At 50.1% G+C, this 10,052-nt stretch overlaps 1 long non-coding RNA gene across 1 annotated transcript; it reads left to right on the forward strand.

Annotated features, from left to right (window-relative positions):
- Window positions 1-1,574: 1,574 nt before the first annotated feature.
- LOC133258603 (uncharacterized) lies at window positions 1,575-9,499 on the forward strand. The gene is made up of 2 exons (XR_009740095.1): window positions 1,575-3,311; window positions 9,296-9,499. It is a non-coding gene; the product is annotated as an uncharacterized LOC133258603 (long non-coding RNA).
- The last annotated feature ends 553 nt before the right edge of the window (window positions 9,500-10,052 follow it).

Here is a 10,052-nt window from a genome sequence, read left to right on the forward strand (position 1 = left end):
CTCATACAAAGCATACAGGTTTTAGCCCAGATGTGTTGAAAGGAAAACACACAACACTTCCTCCAAACTAGTTCTTCTGCAGAGAGCCGGCTGTGGTAAGAGAAGTGGCTGTGGAGAAGGCCGTGCCTGGGGGAGGCCCCAGGGCACAGTCACACCACAGAGGGGATGTCCCGGCACACACCAGAAGACTCTGGGTGCCCCAAGTCGGGGGCTCTGGACCACTGGGAGTCTGACATCCACTGAAATTCAGATAGACCTTTGACACCAAGCCTCCCGAAGGCGGCTTCTGTGTCTGTTATCACGTGACAGGTGAAGAAACATGAACTGGGAAAACTAGGAAACCAGAACCGACTATTCTTTTGTCAACATTCAACAGTTTAAAAATGAAGGCGCGGCAATTTGTATTCAGATTTTGAGTAGCAAGCATGCAAGGCAGAAGTTCAGACCCAGGGAAGAGACAGGGGCAGAAGCACTGACTGCTCATTGGGCGGTCACTCCGAGGACCGGAAGCGTTCTCGGTTGGACCGGAAGCGTTCTCGGTTGGTGTGAATCCAGGCAAAGGCAACCGGCCCCGGCGTCTGCGTCAGGATATGCGCGGTCTGCTGCAGTCACAAACAGCCTGGGGGTCTCGGAGGTTTGGCAGCAGTCGGTTTATTTCTCTCTCAGCGTTTCCACGCCCATCACTTGGAGTGTCTCCTCGTTCTGCATCTGAGGCTGAGAGAGCAGAGACACTGCTTAGGAAGGTGGAAGATGCAAAGTGTGCTTTTCTGAGTGACGGACGCTCAGCCTGACGAGGATGCACAGTTCGTCACTCACTGGCTGCCCCTGCCACAAGGCCCTCGCTCCGCAACGGGAACCCTGGAGGAGGAAGCTTCCAGGTACCAGAAGCGGGGGAGCCAAAACGTTTGGGAAATAGCACAGGTGAAGCTGCCCGTCGGCTTTATCGTGTGTGCTGGTCCCAGAGCCAGCGCCGCAGATGATGGATGGGGGGAGGGGAGCAAAGTGGAAAGTGTGCCGGGAGAACAAACTGTCTCTGCCCGTTTGGGGTGAAGACTCGAGCAATCGTAAGGCAATGAAGGCTGAGCAGTGATGCTTAGGGACCATCTGCAGACACCTCCAGGGAGTTAACCCTCTGGACACTTTCCAGGGTCTTCTTTCCCTGGGCTGTGTCACCAAGAACCACCCACAGAAATGCAATCATTTGATTGGGGGATCCTGTTATGGGAAGTCGTTAGGCTGTGAAATTATAACATCATACTATCACATACATATTATTAAATTGCAAGCTTGTTGCGTGCAATTTGGGGGTGTAAATATACCCTAGTAGAGAGACTCTCAGAGGCTGGTACCCAGAGAGCAGCATCAGGACTGATTAGGAACTTGTTAGAAACCCGAGTTTCCAAGACCCAGACTCAGGCAAATGGGTCGGGAGCTCAGAAGTGCTGCCTGAGCCACCTGCCGGATACCAGGTCCTTCAAGGGATTCTCAGGAGATGTTCTCAGGGGTGGGAACCTTTGTTGTTGTTGTTCAGTCTTTTGCAGCCCCCATGGACTGTGGCCCACCAGGCTCCTCTGTCCATGGGATTTCCCAGGCAAGAATATTGGAATGGATTGCCATTTCCTTCTCCAGGGGATCTTCCTGACCCAGGGATTGAACCTGTGTCTCCTGAGTCTCCAGCATTGGCAGGTGTATTCTTTACCACTGAGCCACCTGGGAAGCCCAGTCACTGCCAATAAGACATGGTATTCTGGAATGAACGGAAATTCGACAAGTCAAGCTAGTCGTACAGCAGTTCTGAAGCCCGGACGCTCTTAGAAATATTTAGAGAGTGAGTGCAAAGCACATCTGCCTGAAAATTTTAATTCTTCGTGTGTGGGATGGGACTCCCTCCTCACACTTGTAAGTATACTTCCCAGGTGACTCTAATGTGCAGCGGAGATTGAAAATCACCTTTATGCACTGCCTTGTTTTCCTGACACGTAGGAGGTGGCCCCGGAGGCTGAGCAACCAGAGCCTACAGCCTTCAGTTCCTACGCAAGCACTTAGCAAACACTGCATGCTGCATTATCATATGATATCAAATAATCAAGGCCGGGTTTCAAGACTCACAATCTGTTTTTGACCTGGATGAGTCATAACCATGCATCGTAGTTATGGATTCAGTTCTTAATTAACAACCGCTTTGCTTTCACCACGATCCCCGGTTTTGTTTTGTTTTTTTAATACACAAATTTGTTCATCTAGCAAGAATGCAAACTGGTTGATGTCATAATGATGTCAATGAGGGGTACGTAGGTCATCATTTTCCCATTACATTTAATCAGGATTCCTTCCTGAGTGTGCCTTGTGCAAGTCAATACTCACAGCATCAATATTACGGTTCAAGTACCGAGAAATTTGTGGTCCTTTAAATTCAGAGAGTGGATCTGTTTCTGAACTGGATGGCTCAACCTTAAATGTTGTGCTCTTATGTTTTCTGAAACAAATGGATTTTACAAGAAGGACCAGACAGCTTTCTCTTTGCTCCAAGTATTGGCGGTGCCAATGGACATGGTACTTTGAGGCCACTGCCTCACTGGGCATCTCTCAGTGTGGGACTCTTCCTGCCTCTCTCACCTGGAATCCCCAGCGTCTGCTGGCAGCTCCACCCACTGGAACCGCATCAGCCCTCAGCCTGGATGCTGAAGCCCACTAGGCAGGAGGCAGGTGGGAAGGGAAGATGATGTTTCTCAGACACCACGTCTGTTTTTCCATCTAAACACAAAAGAAGGATTTCACAGATTGTATTTCTTTGCGCCGACGTTTACAGTTTAAGGATAATGACTGCAGAGCAGGAAGACGAAAACACCATTGGCATGCGCTAGTTGGAGGGTGCTCGTGGTCAGTGTTCGTAAACCCGTGCTATATCCCTGCTCCGAGCTGCAGAATCCTCCATGCTGGGAAATGGGGCTTTCCTCATTCTTCAGCCTTCACACTGGACCTGGCCTGGAAAGCTGATCTTTCCTCCTTTGTCCTGCACTGGGTAACCATCAGTTATCTGAAACTGGCTGGGGGTTACCATGGCAACGCTACCCAAACTGCCCCTAGGTAGGAGGCTCCTGGGCTGAGAAATGTTGACATTTCAACCCCTGACTTTCGGGTTTGGAACCTGACTCTAAATCCACGTATCAGAATACAGGGCATTTCAGAAAGACCTGGAGCTCCAGGTGTTAAGTTTCCTGACTGGACTGAGAGGCCGCCTAATGCAGAAATGAGCTCATTACAGAGGCCATAAAAACCACCTTCTGCAGCAGCTATGAGGTGCACAACAGGTATGTGACTCCACTTGAAAGCGAGGGCTCGAGGAGTTTGGGGGGTTGGGCCCACCAGTGCCCTGCAGCGGCCAGGGCTTTGAGAGGACGGCTCGGGGGAGAGCAGGCTGGGGAGTTCCTCACGCCTGACAGGTGGCTTCACTGTCCTGAGACGCTGGCAGAGACTCTGACTCTTCCATGTCATTTATAAGCTCCTCCTCCTCTTATTGGAGATGCAGTTGTTGTTCAGTCACTCAGTCGTGTCCAGCTCTTTGCGACCTCATGGACTGCAGCACGCCAGGCCTCCCTGTCCTTCACCAAATCCCAGCGCTTGCTCAAACTCACATCTGTTGAGTCGGTGATGCCATCCAACCATCTCATCCTCTGTCGTCCCCTTTTTCTCCTGCCTTCAGTCTTTCCCAGCACCAGGGTCTTTTCCAAGGAGTCCACTCTTCGCCTCAGGTGGCCAAAGTATTAGAGCTTCAGTTTCAGCGTCAGTCCTTCCAATGAATAGTTGGGTTGATTTCCTTCAGGATGGACTGGTTGGATCTCCTTGCAGTCCAAGGGACTCTCAAGAGTCTCCTCCAGCACTGCAGTTTTTGATCTCCTATTGGAGAGTCCCTGACAGTTCAATACCCTGTCTTCCTTCCTCGGCTGGTAGAAGAATGTTCTTCCGTGAGAGCTTTGGGCTCTCATTGCTCCTCTTCCGTCCTTACGTGATGCTCACTCAATGCCCCACATCCTGGGTGTAGTGGAGAGAAGTGGGACACGTGTCCCCTCTCAGGGTCATCTCTGCTGTACACTTACCCCTATGGGAGCTAATTCCCCCAGGGTGCCTTCCCTTGCTTGGAGTGACACACAGCCTGCAGGAGCTGCATGGACTAAATGAGATAATGAACTTGATATGTGATCAGAGTGCAGACTCCTGGCTAGAATCAAGCTTACAAGGTCCCAACAGACGAATGCAGGTCACTGTTCGGCCCGAGCTAAGGAGGTCCCCCTCTGGTCCTCCTCTGGCCTCGTCCTTCCAAAGAGCGAGATGCTTTCTTTTCTAGTCCACACTCTGCATCCTCTGGATCCAAGAATCCCGAAGAAACACTCTTGAATTCACATTCAAAGCCTGTAACAGGTTCCCATCCATCATCCTGAGGGGTCCTGCAACCCCAGGGAGCCAGCACTATTTGTGGGGAATGGGCTGAACCTGGACTTGCAGGCTGGGGGCCCACCTGCACACCAAAGACCAAGGTAAGAAGCTAGAAGAGGGGCCGGGTCATGAAGCCCAGTCCTGATTCCAGCTTAGATGTTAGAAGGATCTGAGAATATCCAATTCAAATCCAAGCTTTCTGGGTATGGATAAGCAGGCAGAATTAACTATTTGCCAGCTCCTTTTGTAACAGGTGTGAAGGCTACATTTGCATTGTTGACTTGGCCCCCACAAATGGGGGGGCCGACTGCCCCCACACACAGCAGGCAAGTCACACAGATGCACAGTGCATACATGGACACCAAGAAGCTATTCGATGCAGCCATCACTTTGACTCGCTTATTTTTGTTCTTTTTCAAAGGGATTTTTTAAAATGTGTGGTGACCGGGCTTCCCCTGTGGCTCAGCTGGTAAAGAAGCAGCCTGCAATGCAGGAGATGTGGGTTCGATCCTTGGGTTGGGAAGATCCCCTGGAGAAGGGAAAGGCTATTCCCTTCTGGCCTGCAGAATTCCATGGATGTCCATGGGGTTGCCGAGAGTTGGACATGACTGAGCAAGTTTCACTTTCAGTGACCAGCCAGGTAACATTGGAAGGGACATGTGATACAATAATATGAAAGTTGGAAAAGTGATCAAAAGGGAAGGAAATAGAGATAAAATTTGTTTCTGGTAAAACAAACAAAAAAACCCACTTCATTCCTCTTTGCTTCTTCCTAAGTAATCTAGAATTTCTAATCCCAAAGGAAATATGACAGCAATGTTGTTTTTGTGGTTCAGCCATAAGTTGCGTCTGCCTCTTTGTGATCCCCTGGACTGTAGCACACCGGGCTCCCCTGTCCTTCACCATCTCCCGGAGTTTGCTCAGATTCATGTCCATTGCGTGAGTGATGCCATACAATCATCTCATCCTCTGCCACCCCCTTCTCCTTTTGCCTTCAGTCTTTTCCTGACAGCAAAGAACTAAAGATCCATGGTTTAACAAGAAGAGCTTGAAAGCAGTCTAGTTTGGAGGGGTGACTGTTGTTTTACTGATTCATTAGAATGCACTTGAATTGCTTTTCGCCCTGACCTGAGGTTGTCTTCCTGTGATCTGAATCCACAGGGCTGAGTTGGATTCAGGCCTAGGATGGGTTTTACAGGAAAAGCAGGTGGTTGCCTAGGGCAGCAAAATGTTTTAGTGACTTTATTATGGGAGGGTCTGTAAGCTGTGAGGGGGTAGGTGGGTTTGTGGCTCTTTTTTTCCCCCATCTTGCCTACGGCAGCAAATTTCCAGCACCACCCTAGGGTGTATCAGGCAGAACATTTGAATATATTTACATCTCTAATTGAAACCCGGGGCTGGGAGGCGGGAGAGGAGAGCGTTTGTTTACTATTTCCTGTGCTGCTGGTGAGAATTTAACTCTCTCCCCATCCCGTGCAGCTCCTGTGTCTCTCTCCCCGGTAGAGAGAGAGACAGGCTTTTGTACAGGTGACATAAAGGTCACATTACCGACACGGGTGGGGAGGGCGGTAGGTACCAACCTAGGCAGACCAGAGGGACAGCTGGCACCCCTGCCCACTCCCCTTTCCTCCCACCGCTCTCTAGAGAGCGTCTGTATCGTTCTAACAGCACGAGAGACCTCCTGAAGTCGGTCCAGATCTGCACCTGGTTCCCACAGCTGCCGACACCATCTGTGCAGGTTGTCCCCGCAGCTCAGGTTGTCAGGCCGTAAGGAAACCCCAGGGGGGCAGAGCCCGTTCTCAGAGCAGCCCTGACTCTTTTGTGCGGCTCCTTCCCTTTGTGATGGAGATTGTTCACACGTCTGGTGGAACCGGAGTCCAGGGCAACGCCCGGCACTGCACGAGGAACGGGAAGACCCGGTGTGGGTTCTGAATCACGTGCCCCGTGCTATGCGAAATTATCACTCAAAAGTTCAAGTTCATTGCCATCACCATGAGCTCGCACAGGGCAAGCAAACAAGCTGTCTAGGGGAAATTATGAGGCTTGGCCATTTGCTAAAAAGGGACCCTTTTAGGAACTGCCAGGGAACAGCAGCTTCAGTTAGCCAAGCTCCTTGAAACAGCCAGACACAGGCGCAACTGAGAGATGTTTCCGTTTCCGCTTTAGCCGAGCCTCTGCGTTCTTTCGGGAGCGGTTTTTCTGCTCTCCCCTGGAAGTACATTGGACACCACCTGACCTGGGGACTCGTCTTCCGGTGTCATGGCCTTTTCCCTTTTCACTCTGTTCACGGGGCTCTTGAGGCAAAAACACTGATGTGGTTTGCCATTCCCTTCCCCGGGGGACCACGTTTTACCAGGTTCTGACTGGCAGGGATGTGCCCTTGCGCCACTCCCCGCGGCGGGATGACATGCCGGGCGCCCCGGTTGTCCCACGGCTGGTCCTTGTTGAGCCTGTAAACCTTCACCGGCTGCCGGGGCTCAATTTAGGTGCTGCTTGGGCCCGGACAAAGCCCTGTTGGAGTCGCCGGGAGAGGGGGGTCCCGGGGAGGCTGGAGCTGGGGTCGGAGGACGCCCTGCTGTGGAGCGCTTCCAGGCCTCGCTGCAGCCACTGGCCGCCCTGGGGCCATTCTGCACTCACACGGCCTACCGCTGGCCGAGCCCCGGCCCCCTCCTTTCCTCTCTTCTGGCTCCTAGGAGGTTTGGTCCAGGCCCACCGGCCCAAACAACCCCCAGGAGTCAGTTAAAGGCCAGAAGAAAAATAGTCTGACTGGGGACTTCAGTGAGGACATACAGACAGCATATGCTTGGGTCCACAGAGGGGCCCGTGTGGCCTGTGAAGTGGACCCCCCCGCCCCCCACCACCTTGCCCTTTATCCATCACAGGCAGGGCGGCCACAGAGGGAATGGTTTTGCCGCAGGAGACTATGGCCAGTAGGAACTGGGAGGGAAAGGAGGGGGCTGGAACAAAGGCGCATTGCTTCTGGATGCCTCCTACTGGGAAACACAGTCCTTGATCTTATACTTGGGAACCACAGCTTGGCATTCTTTCAAACCCTATTCTTCCCAAGTTAGCAAAAGAGTTTTCCTCTTTCTTTCCAAAGTAATTTTTTTCTGATTTGTGACTTTTTTTTTTTTTTTAAAGAAAGTACATATTAACAGATGGTCTCTGCACAGTCCGGTCTTAATGTCAATGTGTTATGTTAGTTGCTCAGTCGTGTCTGACTCTGCGAACTCATGGACTGTAGCCTGCCAGGCTCCTCTCTTGCTGGAGAATCATGAGATTCTCCAGCAACAATGCTGGAGTAGGTAGCCATTTCTCCTCCAGGGGATCTTCTCGACCCCGGGTGGAACCTGAATCTCCTGCATTGGCAGGCGGATTCTTCACCATCTGAGTGGCCAGGGAAGCCCTTTGGCATCAATATGTCCATGTAATTCACCGTGAATGGGAACTAAATATTCACATCGATGGGAGAAAAGAATCCTACATAACCTAATGAATAAGCTTCATTAATGCAACATTATGGCTGGGTTTTTCTGAGAAAACGCATTTAAGTCTAAAGATCCAGGATATATCTGTTAGCAAAGGATGGACACAAACTTAGCCCAAATGCATTTGAAAGGTAATCATAGCAGGACCACAGAATCACAAGCCGGACCGCTCGCTGCCTTGAATCCCAAGGTCTGAGCCTCTGAGAAAAACTTGGAACCTTGAAAGGGAAAGGGAGGGAGTGTCTAACTCTGTGACCCCTTGGACTGCAGTCCATGGAATTCTCCAGGCCAGAATACTGGAGTGGGTAGCCGTTCCCTTCACCAGGGGATCTTCCTGACTCAGGGATCAAACCCAAGTCTCTTGTATTGCAGGTAGATTATTTACCATCCGAGCTGCCAGAGAAGCCCTGCTGCTGCTGCTGCTGCTGCTGCTAAGTCTCTTCAGTCATGTCCGACTCTGTGTGACCCCATAGACGGCAGCCCACCAGGCTCCCCTGTCCCTGGGATTCTCCAGGCAAGAACACTGGAGTGGGTTGCCATTTCCTTCTCCAATGCCTGAAAGTGAAAAGTGAAAGTGAAGTTGCATAGTCGTATCCGACTCTTAGCGACCCCATGGACTGCAGCCTACCAGGCTCCTCCGTCCATGGGACTTTCCAGGCAAGAGTACTGGAGCGGGGTGCCATTGCCTTCTCCGAGGGAAGCCCTGGTCAATAGCAAATAGTTCTGCAGGCAAGTCTCTGTTCAGAGAATAGTGATGAGGACCTTGAAGACCAGAGGGGGACACTTAGCAGCATGCTGAACATTGCTGCAATAAAAAAGGAACAAAGCCTGCACTCTAAAGGGGCAGTTTCTGCACTAGACAAGACAAAGACTCTTGTAAAATATGAACCTTGAGCCTCCTGTTTTAGAGTCATAGTTGAAATCCAGGGGAGCTCCTGCAAAAAGAAGAAGAGCACATCTGGACTTTACTTCTGTGCTCATGAAAATGCAAGGTCAACAACATGACAAAGACCAAAAATGGCACCTTTGGGGAGGTTTTGCCATCTCTTGTGGTTTCTTGTCTGCATTCTTGGTGGCATTTCCTAAGACAGCTGTTAAAAGCCAGGGGATGTTACCAGGTGATGAGTAAGATTAGATTTTTAGCTTTGACGGTATAAACGCCTCAGCCTTTTTGGAGAGAGGGGGACTGTGTAACCAAATTGTCCCACGAAACAGCAAATCATGGTGCTCATAGCTTTAACACACCTGTTGAATTTAGGGTCATGCAAAGTTGGCCTTGACGATGAGCCAGCTCATGGGCTGAAAGCCCAGACACGGATATTGATGTGAATGACTTGCTTAATTGCAGTCTTTGACTTTTTTTTTTTTTTCAGTTCCAGTTGTAATGATCCTATTCTTGGAATTCAATTCATAAAAAGTCACATTCTGGTCCATGGAATTTTTATCCTCTATAGGCTTGTGTTGTCCCTGCGAAGAAGAAAACTAAACAAGACACAAACCACACAATTCATTCTCTCATGTATTTTAACTTGTATAAACCTCGATGATCCACCACAAATAAAACACATGCAAAATAATCTCTCACGATGTCAGTGTGTCAGCGGTTCTATTGCCAGTGTGTGAGCCTGCACTCATGTTCTGGGTATCCATAAAAACACATCACCTTCTTCAAATAGTTTGATTTTGCAGACAGTCAGACCAATTAGCCAATGGGCTTCCCTGGTGGCTCAGCAGTGAAGAATCTGCCTGCCAATGCAGGAGACGCAGGTTTGATCCCTGGGTGGGGAATATCCCCTGGAGGGGGGCATGGCAACCCACTCTAGTATTCTTGCCTGGGAAATCCCATGGACAGAGGAGCCTGGTGAGCTTCAATCCATGGGATTGCAAAGGAGTTGTACACAACTTAGTAACTAAACAATAACATACCAATTGGCTAGACTTGTTATATGGGAGATGCTTGAAAAGATATCATAATGAAATTCCTGAAAACGGCCTTGAGAGGAAGACCCCCATGCAAGACACGGTCCTGAGCTGCAGCCTTCCATTCTGACTCCAACATTAAGTATGTTTGTGCTAACTTACATATTAGCAGAATTATTTTTATCCACACGAGAGTGAAGGATTATTCAA

This window comes from Bos javanicus, chromosome 12 (assembly GCF_032452875.1).
Source record: "Bos javanicus breed banteng chromosome 12, ARS-OSU_banteng_1.0, whole genome shotgun sequence".
Classification (NCBI taxonomy): Eukaryota; Metazoa; Chordata; class Mammalia; order Artiodactyla; family Bovidae; genus Bos; species Bos javanicus.